We start from the raw sequence: 13,330 nt of genomic DNA, 5'->3' as shown, positions 1-13,330 counted from the left end.
GTGTGAATCAAGAACAAGATGCCATTAAAAAGAGCACTTAGGACAAACAAAAATGTACAACCCAAAATTTCACAATGTTAGAAACCATTAAAACATCAATAAAAAAAAAAAAAACCAACCAAAAAAAAAAAAAAGAGCACTTAGAAAACAAAAAAGAGCTCTTGTAAATTAAATATAAGATAGCCAAACTAATAAAAACAAATGAAAAGTTTGGAAGTTAAGGCCATTTCCAGAAAGTGGAAGAAAAAAACAAAGAAATTTACAAAAGGCGAGAAAAGATAAGAACATTAGAAGACCAATCCAGAAAGGCCAATATTTGACACATAAAATTTCCAGAAAGACAACTGGAAAAAATGAACAAAGAAATCATATAAGAAAATTTCTTAGAACTAAAAGACGTATATTTGCACAATGAAAGAGCCCACTGAGTGCTCAGCATGAGGGTTGATAAAGGATCCACACCAACATACCTCACTGGGAAATTTCAGGACAACAAGAATATAAAGAAGATTCTTTAAAATGCAGGAAAGGAAAAGTAGCTCACATACAAAGCATCAAGAATTACAATGGCATCAAACTTCTTAGTAGCAACAATGGGAGCTTAGAATTCTATATCCATTCAAACTATAAGTTAACTACACAGCCCAAAGCACACATTTTGCATACAAGATCTAGGAAAATTTGTCTCCAACACATCCATTTGCAGAAGCCACTTACAACTTGCTCTAACAAAATGAAGGCATAACTAAGATAGGAAAAGACATGGGAATGAGGACACAGGGATTCCACACAGGAAGAACAGGAGGGAATAACTGGGTTGATGTGAAAGTAGCAGGACTACAGGACAAACAGTCTAGAATGGAGCAGGGGGATGGAGTGTTCTAGAAGAGCTGGGGCAAGAGACTACTATTTTTCATTCTAAGGTGGCAAGGTCAATTGACTTAAAAATGTTCAGGTTCTTTTTTTTTTTTATTTTGGTGAAAAAATAAATAATATTTTTAAAAAGATATGTGCTATCAAATAGCTTTGCAAAGATAGTGCTTTGGATATTGAGGAAGCAGAGATTCATTCTGCCTAGAAGGCAGTTTTCATGGAGGAGGATGAGTGGAGCAGAGACTGTCAGTGTTTGGCAAGCATCCATGTACGCCTCCACGTGTTGCAGACTCTCTTGCAGGTAGACTGGGCCCATGTGACTGGACTGTTGCCAATGGGATGCAAGTGGAAGAGATGTAAGTCATTTGTAGGCCTGGCCCTTAAAATAGTCCTGCAAAATCCTGTGGCCATTTCTTTCTCTGCGGTAGCAACATTTAGGACCAGATTCCAGATGGTGAGGAGGGTCCCTGACCCACACTTGAGTGCATGAATGAGAAATAAACTTTATTCTGTTAAACCATTGATATTTTGAGTTTTACTTGTTAACACAGTATGCTTTATATATGTAGGCTATATATATAAGGTAGGAAGGTAAGAGGCAGCACAGAATAGTCATAAAGGCAGGGATTCTGGAACCCAACTCACTGGGCTCAAATCCTAGTGCTACCACTTACTAGCTGAGAGATCTTGGGCAAGTTAATTTTAATGTTTCTGAACTTCACTTTCCTCATCTCTAAAATCAGGGTAGCAAGTTCCTATCTCATAAGGTTGCTGTGAGGATTAAATAAGTTAATATGTAAAGCACTTAGAACAGTTTTTAGCGCATAGTAAGTTCTACGTAGGTGTTGGCCATTATTATTATCTCAAAAGTAGAGAAACAAGCAATGGCATCCTAGTGGTAAGGGATAGAATGAAATGGAAGATAAGTTCTCTTTGCGGTGTTGTGAAAGTAGGAGTGGGATGTGAAGATGGTTAGGGTATGTAGGTTAGTGTATTTATTAGGGTTTGGACAGGGAAGGAGACACACTAAGAGTGATATGAAATAAGGGATTTATTGAAGAGATTGGACTACACATAATTTTGGGAGCTGGGGAAGGAGCCTCTGGAAGGTTCTTGCCTCTGCTTCTAGGAGTGGGTTTGGAGGTGGGCAGGAATGGCAACTGGGAAGAGAAGCTGATATAAAGAGGGTGAGAGTGAAGACAAATGCTGCGTTGGAAGCTGTGTCTATCACCACCTCCAACCTTGATGACATGAGTGCCCTGCAGAAGGACAATAAGGTGATCCAGCAGATTCAGCATCAATGTGTGAGTGGCAGTGGAGCCTGGTACCCTACATTAACTGACTTTCAGAACATCATGGCTCCTGTTTCACTTTTGGCTTCCAAATCCCATGAAACTTTCTCTTGTGGCCAACCCACCCAGAATCATATAAGGAATAGACTTCGGGAAATGTAAATCCAGATTAGGATCAAATTGTGGAGGGACCTTGGATGCCAGGCTGAGGAATTTGGGCTCTTCTGTGTTGACTATGGAGGGCTGTTGAAAGTTGACAAGCTTATAATAGATTCAGAACTGAAAGCTACAGGACCATTGGCTAAGTTGCTTTTGAGATATTGATATGTTGTTAGGGTTGATTTTATTCACTATTTATTGCACACCTACTATGTATTTGTAAATCACTTCTGCCTCATTTCATTACTTAACAGGGTCACTGCACTTGTATTTTTTCGATTCATAACGAATAATCTTGATCACCAGTACATGTTGATGATTCCAGGGACAACAGTATTAGACATAGTGGATGTGATTCAGTGTCATTGCTAGTAAAGTAGTAATAATATCTTTTGTTTTTAAAGTGCTTTAGGGCCTTCGGAGGAAAGGTATTACTGGATATAGGTATAAAGTTAAAAAGGAAATTCAAGATAAATGATGCTTATATGGTGATGGCTTAATACTGTGTTTCAGAGGGACAGGTGAACTGTGTTGTTTGAGAAAAATGCACGTTGCCGCTTAATGGCACAAGCTGCCCAAGTTGAATCATTTTAAAGAGTAGTTCTCTTTTTTGGCAGTGTTGAAAACAAAGGTGTAGTGACTCTACAAATAGAAAAATTGCTCACAATGTGATTTTTATGGCAGTAGATATGCTCTTCTCCATCTGTTGAAATTCTTTCATCCTTCAAGGTCCACATTTTCACCATTCTTTCCTTGAAGACTTCTCTGATGGCCCAATCCAGAAGGCATATTTCCTTTCTTTAATTTTCATGGTACGTTGTATTAGATTTTGAAAAATTATTCTCATTGTATACTGCTATCTTTACACTGAAATGTAGAGCAGGGGAGAGAGTCAGAGAGATCTGAGCTAGAATCCTGGTTCTCCACTCATCGTGTGATCTTGGGCAAAGTACTTAGCACCCCTTAGATCCAATTTCAATTTTCTTAAGTTTTGAAAAATTGCATTGAAGTACCTAGCACATAGGTATAAAATGAATGCTAATCTCCCTCCTTCTGCTTTTTCTTTCTTTAAATTTGTTACAGCATCCCTAATTGGTTTGAATCACTTTAAAGATGAGTATTATCTTAATCATTGTTAAAACAAACAAACAAATCTTAATCATTGTTGACTGCCTCTCAGCATTTAGCCCAATGTCTGATTGTAGGCATTCTATATAGTGCCATGATGAATAGATTAAAGAACATGGAAGCAACCCACTCCAGTTTGGGTTTCCACTGAATGATGCTGCTGGGAATGGGACAGATTCCTCATCTGGAGTCTTGCTATATACCTTCCAAGGGCACTTCTGACTTAATTCATCAGAGAATTAAGGCTACACATCTCAGTGGAGCATCCATGGTGACATCTACTGCTGAAGGTTAAAAAAAAATCAAAAGTACTTCTGGGAAGAATAGAAAGGAGCTTTTGAGGTCTCCCCATCTCTAGTTTTCACTAGGGCCCAGGGGATGTTTTCAGAAGTAGAGTTTGATGGAGTGTTGGCTCCCAGAAGCCCACCTTCTCGTCTCGAGCAGAATATCAAAGTGAAGGCGGCCTTTCTGAGAGAGCTTCCTCCCATGCTGGGCCCTACTGAAAGACCATTATTAACCCCACCAATTCATGTCCAAGTGGCATCAATCATTTGGGTCACACAATGCCTGACTGTAAATTATGACATTATCTCTGAGTAGGAAGGTGATAATAATAATAATCATTTTAAAAAAAGCTCCCGGCATGGCCCCAGCCGGCTGAGGGCCTTAGCCGGATCTGTCATATTTGTTCTGAACATGAAAGGCTTGGCTGTTCCCGTGCAGGCCCATACATCACTGGGCTTGTCATGGCTTTCTGTAGGACCAGTTGACACAGCTCAGAGCAGCAGCTGCCGGATGGCTTTGGGGAGCCTGACTCAAGAAACAGTTGCTGGGGTACAGGGACCACAAGCATTCTTCCAGAGACTGACATCCTGTTGTGCTGTCCTGCCACTGCCCTCAGTAAGTCACAACGAGGAGTAAACTGCTGTCACCGAGATGAAAGGCCCCCTTCCTCTGATCTCTCCACTACAAAATTACTTCAGTGCCACACTGTATTTTATGTCAATACCTATTTTATTTTTCAAAATTGAAAAAGATATAAGTACATTGTTCCCTGAATTCCTGATGCTCTGGGTAACCTAGCAACCGAGTATGCCACATAGCACACAACAGAATATTATCATGCACTCCACTCAACTAACAAGCAAGCAGCACAGATTTCCCTTGCAGATGATTTAGGCTAAATTAACGGTTAATAGTTGCTATTAATATTAAAAATAATAATAACCTCCTTTTTTCATTTCTTAGAGCTAGATTTGTCGGGAATAATGCTTGGTTCTAATTGTACATGTGGGAGAGTGTTTTTCACCGAGCCAGCATCTTCCTGGTGATTTGCATGGGATTTAGGTAGCCAGCAGCATGCTGCAAAGTGATAATCACACGAAACAGGAGAACACCTTCAGGACATTTGGAAACCATGCAAAATTCTCAAGTTCAAAATTGACTCACGCTTTCCACCTCTGGGAAGATGCTGTCAATAAGGGACTTATGTGCACTGATCAGGTTGTTTAGCCGTGCTGACCCTGCCCCCGATCCTAAGAGAAGGCTGCCAGGAAGCCCTCTGGTAAGCAGCTCTAGGACAAAATGAAGCCAGAACAAGAGTCAGGGTCAGGGAGAAGTTCAAGGAGCTCTGACCTGAAACAACACGGGCCGGGTCACGGCGCAGAGCGAGAGCCTGCTAAAGAATGGCAGCAGTTACAGGGAAAAGAAGAAAGAGGAAGACAGAAGTTGGACAGAACAAAGGAGAAAAAAAGAACGTCTCCGGGAACAAGGAGGCAGAGGATGAAACACATGTAGCATCATGAAACAGGAGCTGGGTGGGCTTTTTCAATAACAGACCGGAAGTTCAAGAGTTGGGGGGTGGGTATCTAAAACAGGCTTTTGTGTCCACTTGCTCTTCGCTTTAGATTTCCTTTAGAGTTGACTCACCTATTTGCGTTTTGTGAAAATCAGCTACTTAGTTAAACATACACACACACACGCACACACACACACACACACACACACATTTTCATTAATGGGGCCTTGTGAATAATTCACTGTTCTCTCTCTTCTTTCCCTCCCGTTAAAAGCAATCAATTTAATTTGGTAGCTTCTTTCCTGAGCCACCAGAACTTTAAGAAGCCTTTGCAACTTTCTTAGAACTCAGACCTCAAAAAGAACCCTTGAAAAGTCCTGCTGTTTTCTCTCCTTAACTAGTCACCTCAATCTGAAGAACTAAGAGCCTTTCATTTTGAGAACGTCCTGCTGCTTTTTAATAATCTCTGAGTGAATTAGGCATTTTCGCCTTCAGGTTACAGCTGTCGCAAATGTTTCCTTCCAATCATGAAGAAAATATTTTAATACTTTCTGAGACTCTGAACAACCTGTTATGTGAAAAAAGTGCACGATGTCTCATCTAAACTGAATTAACTTCATTTGCAGATATCAATATAAAGCTGATTCTTGAAATACTGTCGTTGTTGTTTCTTAATTAGAATAAAAATTTAAGAGCACGCTTTGCTTGTCAGTAGGCCAAGGGAATTTTACTTCTTTAGAAAGCATTTTGATATTGGAGTCAGGAATAGCCCTTCCTGTGTCTGGATTCTAAGAGCTCTCAGTCTGTGCCGATTAAGTAGCAAACCATTTGGTTGCACTCCTTGCCACCAGGGAACTGACAGGACACGAAATATCATTGCAGTGCAGCAAAGCATGGAGATGCTCTGAGGACAGCAGAGCTGAAAACATGAATACAATGCATGAGCTTTTGACGGGATGGCAGAAGGGCAATGGGAATTGGGCCCCAACGACAATCGGAAATTGTGTGGTATTTGGATTTGCTCAATTTTAAGAAAAGTATTTTAGAAAGCAGAGCAGTGTTGTGATGATTTTTCCATGGAAGCATAGAAGGATCAGCTGCTTTAAAAAAGGCCACATTAATGTATTTGTGCCCAAACACTTGTAGAAGCCAGACCACCCATGGGGAATGTGGTCTTTTCAAAGCCACAGCAGAGTGACCTGTGCATCCGAGGGTTTCTGTTGCTGCGGTGATGGGATGGGAGGCGGGGAGAGATGGCTGCCTTCTGAATTTGCAAGAGCCCTTCAGGGCAGTGGCACAGAAAGGATGCATCCCTCAGTGCATTAGAAGCAATCTGTTAATTGTTTCAGGTATGGAATTTTGGGGAGGGTGTGACTTCAAGGGTTGCTCCAAAAGAAGTTAACTTTTCTTTTCCCTATTCTAAAAATGCTTTCTGTTAAAAGAGCATTGATACAATGGAAGAATGTCAAGAAGGAAACTGAGAAATCCTAGGACAGATTATGAAGACAATTGACTGAAATGTTCATGGTTTAGTGCATTGTAGCGAGAGGCAGGGATTGGGAAAGTCACTGTCAGTGAGGAGACTAGGGCCCTTGTTTTCATCTGAAAACAGCTGTGAACAGATGGACATCAGTTTATAAAAAGAGTGGCTTTAAAATCGAATTTGAACTTTGTGAGTTTTGTATTATAAAATACCAATACCACAAAAAATACCAAATACTGTAAAAAAAAATCCTTCCAAGTTATATCTAGACAGACTAAACAATGATCCTCACAGGCTTACCACAGGCTGGTGTAGGTAAGTGAACAATGACCTCTCGCCCATGACTGAGCATCCCTGCCATCAGCCCCGGATAAGCGTGGCCCTGGTCACACTGCAGTTTTATACTGAGAACTTGAGAATACCTCTCAAGTATAAGGGTGAAGTGGGCATCGTTTGCCCTCAGTGAATCTTAATGCTTTTCAGGGTCCGGTCCTGCTTCCATCCTCCATATATCCTCTCCCATGTAAGCAGCACCCTCAGGACTGTCATTAATGTTACAGTGTTAGAGATGTCACTTCTGGTCTTCTCAGTTGGGTATCTATATCTTAAAAGCAGACACTTGGAACGGCTATCATTTAACCCAAAGAAATACAATGTTAGTGATGGTATTCTGGACATTCCAGTGAAGGAGATTTATTCTGATGGGGAACAAGCCCAGTATCCCTCAAATTATTTCATGCCAGCAAACTGCCTAGAAGTGTAACCACACTCCATCTGTCAACTGAGTGCTAAAGGCCTTATAACACATTCAGTGTTTCCAAACTTTTTATCAGAACATTCGACTTAGTCAAAATCTATTATTTTAGACATAGAATTTTGCCTGTTTAAAGATACTGCCTTGTTATATTTTAAATTTAAGTTATTTGATAAAAGAAGAGAACATTACGTTAGAAACATCTTGTGGAAGTTTTGATAAAGATGATGATAGGCAATATATATGCTATGTCATTTTACTCTGGTTAGAAGTCAATATAGGCCGGCCCCGTGGCTTAGTGGTTAAGTGCCGGCGCTCTGCTGCTGGCGGCCCTGGTTCGGCCGGGTTCAGATCCCGGGCGCGCACCTACGCACCGCTTGTCTGGCCATGCTGAGGCAGCGTCCCACACACAGCAACTAGAAGGATGTGCAACTATGACATACAACTATCTACTGGGGCTTTTGGGGAAAAAATAAATAAATAAAATTATAAAAAATAAAAGTCAATATAATATGTTTTAAAAAGCATTAGAAGGCATTAGAGGATAACACTATGCTGAAAACTTGCTTAAAATAGCACAATGTTTAAGCAATAGTCTTGCTTAAAAATGTGATCATGGTTCAATTCAGAAAACAACCAAAAACCAAAACAAAACAAGTCCCTTGTATGATTTCAAATGAGATATTATTATTAAGTATGTTAAAAACAGTGGTCCTAATTTTCCTTCACCCGTCTCCCCCCTCCTTTCTCGATTTCTTCTTTCACTATTGGAATCAGTCAGACATATTCCGGCAAACAGGAATGCCATTGCAGCGTTCCTGCTTCCCTAGAAGCAGCTCCCAGCTTTGGGGAGTGGGGCAGGGTGGGCTGCAGGACCTCGTGGTTGGCAGCCCTGCCAACTGTCCCCCGACATGGGATATACAGAGTGGACATTTGTGATAACCGCGCTTGCATTTTTATAACAAATAAATTCTGTCGTCTTTTCCCACCCCACAGGCAGCTTTCTTTTGCCACCATGTGAGTGGTGCGTCTTAAAATTCAAGTGAGGCAGGTTGCCTGGATTTTGTGGCACGTCTGGAGATACATAGCAAATCCAGATGGCAGAGTCTTCATAGAGATCTTCTGTCAGACGAGATCCAGAGCTCTGAGAGGGCATGTGAGTTGGGAGGGCCTGCCATGCCATTTCTTAGGAACCCAAGATGCCTGGCAAGGAGAGATGGCTGTTTTCCTTTGTTCCTGAATAATTCAGTGCACTTCCTCGGAGCCCTTATTTCTTTTCAAGCATGCAGTGGAGATCAAAAAACCTTGCTGGAGAAGGTTTAAAATTTCTTTCCCATCAAAATAAAGATTCTGAAATAATCATCATATTTCAAACAAGAAAAGGGAAAAAGTTGAATGAGAAAGTTTGAAATTGTATTTGCTATGGCCTCACGTAAGCCCTTTGCATCGAAGTATTTAAAATGTATGTAGAAAAAAATAAGGAAAATTGCCACTTTTATTTCAAAAAATAAAATGCCCATCCCTGAATGTAAACATGAACTCTAGTCATAATTTTTCATGTGTTTTGGAATTGTAATTATAAAAATGCCAACTATGGAGTAAATGGCTGGGACTAAGCATTGGTTAGTTCACACTTTTTTAATGTTTCTAGTTTCTTTCACTTAAGGAATGCCAAGTAGCACGCAAACACTGGTGCGAGCTGGAGATCTGACTTCTGCATTGGGAGGATAGCTTTGGCCTCATTCTCCTGCACTGAACAGCTGGGAAGTGATGTCCTGTGTATGTGTGTGTGCGCGCGTGCGCGCACGCACACACACACAGTTATGTGGCTTCTATTTAGAGATGCTTGTTAGTTAATATGTTTAAGTTTCTGAATATTTTTCTAATAATTTACAATACTGTAATGTGTACTTATCTAATTTATAACCCGTGAAAATCTGTTTATTTTCCCAGGAATTTCAGATATAAGTGTAACTTTATTTCAAGATGGATTTACTTAAAATGATAACAACAACAACAAAGCCAAAAAAAAAAAAAGGCAAATAGTAATAACAAACAACAAAGACCACTCCACCTCAAAACATACACCCACACATACACAACAAACCTTTACTAGTTAAGTCCGTTAGTTCTAGTCACAAATGGCCGACAACAGAGTTAGTTAGGAGAGGAACATTCTGCTCTGGTCATCTCCCTACAGGGTCATTTGCTTGGCAGTAGGACAATGCTAGACACATGCCAACGGGGTTAATTGCAGCCACACGTAGGTTTTCTTTTTGGACGACGGGGCCGCTGCCTTAAAATTGATCCGCGCGCTGTCGAGGGACTAATTCTGGGCTTCCTTTCAGCCCCATGCCTCACCCCGTGACAGACGGCTGCTACCCACAGGCCCTCGGACACACTCGCCTGGGTTTGCAGGAAGTGTGGGAACAGGCTCAGAGCTGGGTCAGAGGGCACGGAGCCAGTGTCGCTACATGCATGTCTCTGCTTTTGTGCTGGCCTTGGCTTCGTCCTGCTTTATGCAGATTCCAGCTCTGCGAGATCCAGATTGTGCCATATGGGATTCCTGTGTATTACTAGCGAGGACACATGCCTGTGGGAGCTATTCTAATGAAGGACCAACCCAGGCACTGCTGCATAAACAGTTGCTTTTCCCAGGAGAATTTTTGTGAGGGGGACTCGGGGGTGACGTCTGGGGGCAAAGACATTCTCAACGTCTGGGAAAAGAGTTGTGTGTCTGGTTCTATACAGAGCGTGCATATGGAAATAGGAAATTTTAGGGTTGAATTTTCTGAAGCAAAAAATTTACTTTGTTTTCTTTGTATTTCTTTTCCCCTTATTTTTTCTCTTCTCTGTATTTTGTTCTTTTATTACCATTATTTTTTGTGCCTGGTCTTGTGTATTTGCCTTTATTACTTCTGATGTTTGCATTACTTCCATCTAATTATGCTTAATTTTAAAATGTCAGGCTTGGATTTTCTCTCCTATAGATTCTGTTGCTTATCTGTTACTTTGAGTCACATTCCCTTTGCTGATTCTGCATGCTGTTATCAACCCACAAATATTTTGAAGCTGTATCTCTTCCTCTCTTCCTCCTGTGTGCTGTAACTTTGTACATTTCTATTCCTCAGCATTGATGCTCCCCTCTCTTCTTTTTTCCAAACTGTGGTGTTTGTAACCCTGTCATATGGTTTCATTTAATTATTTTTGGTAGAAGCATTCATTTTATAGTTATTCAATAAAAATTAAAACAACAGACGTTCTTTTTTTCTGTCTTCTCTGTTGTCTACTCAAGATTCTTTACATTTTTACCCCACTTTTAAGGCATTTCATCTTTTTCTTCATCTCTCCAACCTCAGAAGTAATTCTTGCTTTCTATTTCATGAATGCTTTCATCTCTAAATTCCAATTTCTCTCTCCCCCCTTCTCTTTTTATAAATCTATTTTTCTCCTCTTTCTAGTTTAAGTGAAGAATTTTATTGATTGCAGATTTTATTTTTCTTTGTTTTAATAGTTTTTGCCCTCTGTATAATGCTATTACTTTTCAGAGCCTGAGATTGGGTGTTGCATAGTTGAAAGAGTACATAACTTGGCGTCAGGTGATCGGGGTAGAGACCTAACTCAGTCTCTAGTTGTAGGTTCACTATGTCACTTATTCATTCACTCATTCATTATCTACTGAATTTATTAAGCATGTCTTTATGTCACGTCTGTGCCACTACGGTCCTGGGTAAATACCTGTTCACTTGTGTCTATGGTTATCTTGATCTCAGAATTCTTCATTTGAAAGAATCCTCTTCTAGATCGACTGATTCATTTTGATGAGGCATTCAGGCTTTCTTCAACGAGAAGGACAATTATGCACCATGACCATTTTCCTGACGACAACTTTTCAAGTTGTCAATAGAAAACAATATTGAGAGCTGAGACTTGCAAGGTTTCCTCTGGCTTATATTTACAACTTCAACTGAATTGCTCAGTGTCTGTTTCCAAATAACCTTGGTCTTTCATAAAGACATATCTCTGGAGTTAGTGTCAGTTGTATTTATAGCTGGAGGTGAATTGATAAGTAGAGCTTCTCTTACCTGTTTTAAGATGTTCTGAGGAGCCTCTTGGCTTCCCCAAATACTGGTGCTGCTTATACCTGATATTCTACAGTTAGAAATTAATTCCTTTAGCTTATGAAATAGTTTTGCATTAAAATGTAAACACTCCTGGGAGGGTAATATATTCAGTCGTTAATGCCTCAGCAGATCTTTTCCCCTAAAGGATACATTTTGGTAGCCAGAGGAATCCAGCTTTAGGGGGAAAATTAGAAATTGTAGGGAAGTTTGGTAGTACTAAAGATACAAGAAATTTGTGTTTTGCTTATTATCAACCCTACTCCGATTTGGCATAGAATGAAACCTCTCATCATCCTTCATTGTCACAGTGTTTAAAGGTCCTGGCTTATACATGTTGAACCAGGATAATTTTTTAATAGGGCCTTCTCTTACTTTCATAAATATCCCAGTTTGATGAAATATATAGTCACTGTACTTCTAGATAACATGGGAGGGCAGAGGAGATAAAGGAGAAAAGTTTAAGAACAATGTTATATTTATTGCTTTTAAAAAATTTATTATTAATTTACTTCTTATTTTATTTTTATTTATTCTTTATTTATTGTGTATTTATTGCTATATTCTCCATTTCTTTCAATTGGTTTCTTTGATTCTTACTCATCACTACTTCTTGGTATAATTTATCTCACTTGAGCACCTTTTCCTATTCTGACCTAAGAACACATATATTCCTCCAATTCTCTGATCAGATGCTCTGTGAAGGGCTGATGCATGGCCTTCTGTTATGTATATTAGGCTCTCGACTAGGTGAAACCTTTATTCTGGAAGTTCTCATGTTGTAAAATCAAGAGCAGGAGATTAAGGGTTAAACTTTTCCTCTGCCCTTTACAGGCTGTATGACTTTGGACAAGTTATTTAACTTCCCTGAGCCCCCATTTCCTCTTCTATAAAGTGGGGATAGTACTATTTACCTCTCAGGAAGATTGTGAGAATTAAATGAGATCATGTACACAAAGGGCTTGGAGCAGAGAAGCAGAACAAAAATATACGACCCCCTTTTCTTGTATGGTTTCACCTAAGGCAGGTTATTCTTTTAAAGAGGTGATCTCTGAAGAGTGCTATTGTTATACTTCAGTCTGTTAGTGCAAACATCCAGATTCTTTAGGGGACCTCCTTGCTGGTACCAATTCACTTCTGATTCTCTTTTCCCAGTGTTCCAGATTTCACTTTAGGATATTCAGGAGACATGGAGGCATTCTTTCAAGTTGCATCAGAAAGCAATGTTACTGAGAGTCAATTTCTGGCCAAAAGCACAGATTTCCCCAGATTTTCAGGGAAATGTTCATAAACACAGAACAGGCATCATTTCCATTACGTTAAAAAAAAAAAGAAATAGACTCAAATCCCAAACCACTTTCCTGGATCTCTGTGAGTGCCCTGTGAGGCTCTTATAGCCTTTTCAGGTCTACGGTACTCAGTGGTAGATTTTCAAACCAACAAGTAATCCCTTTGTTATTTCTCCCATTACCTTGGCTGCACATCACCCCAGTCATCTTCCGTCAAGGACTTTGGAGAGAAAAAAAATGAGACTTTTTTTGACTTCCTCCTTTTTTATTTTCTTTTTTAAAAATCAACTAGCATTTAGTATGGAGAATGTTTTTAAATTTTCACTTGGACTCAAAACCCATGTCAATGTGATTATGTGAATTAGGTTCAATTTAGATTTAAAAAAGTATTAGGGAAATAAAAAAAAATTTCTGCCTGAGTCCAGTTTTGCTT

The sequence above is a fragment of the Diceros bicornis genome, chromosome 1 (assembly GCF_020826845.1).
Source record: "Diceros bicornis minor isolate mBicDic1 chromosome 1, mDicBic1.mat.cur, whole genome shotgun sequence".
NCBI classification, from domain to species: domain Eukaryota; kingdom Metazoa; phylum Chordata; class Mammalia; order Perissodactyla; family Rhinocerotidae; genus Diceros; species Diceros bicornis.
Note: the sequence above shows the minus strand (reverse complement) of the source record.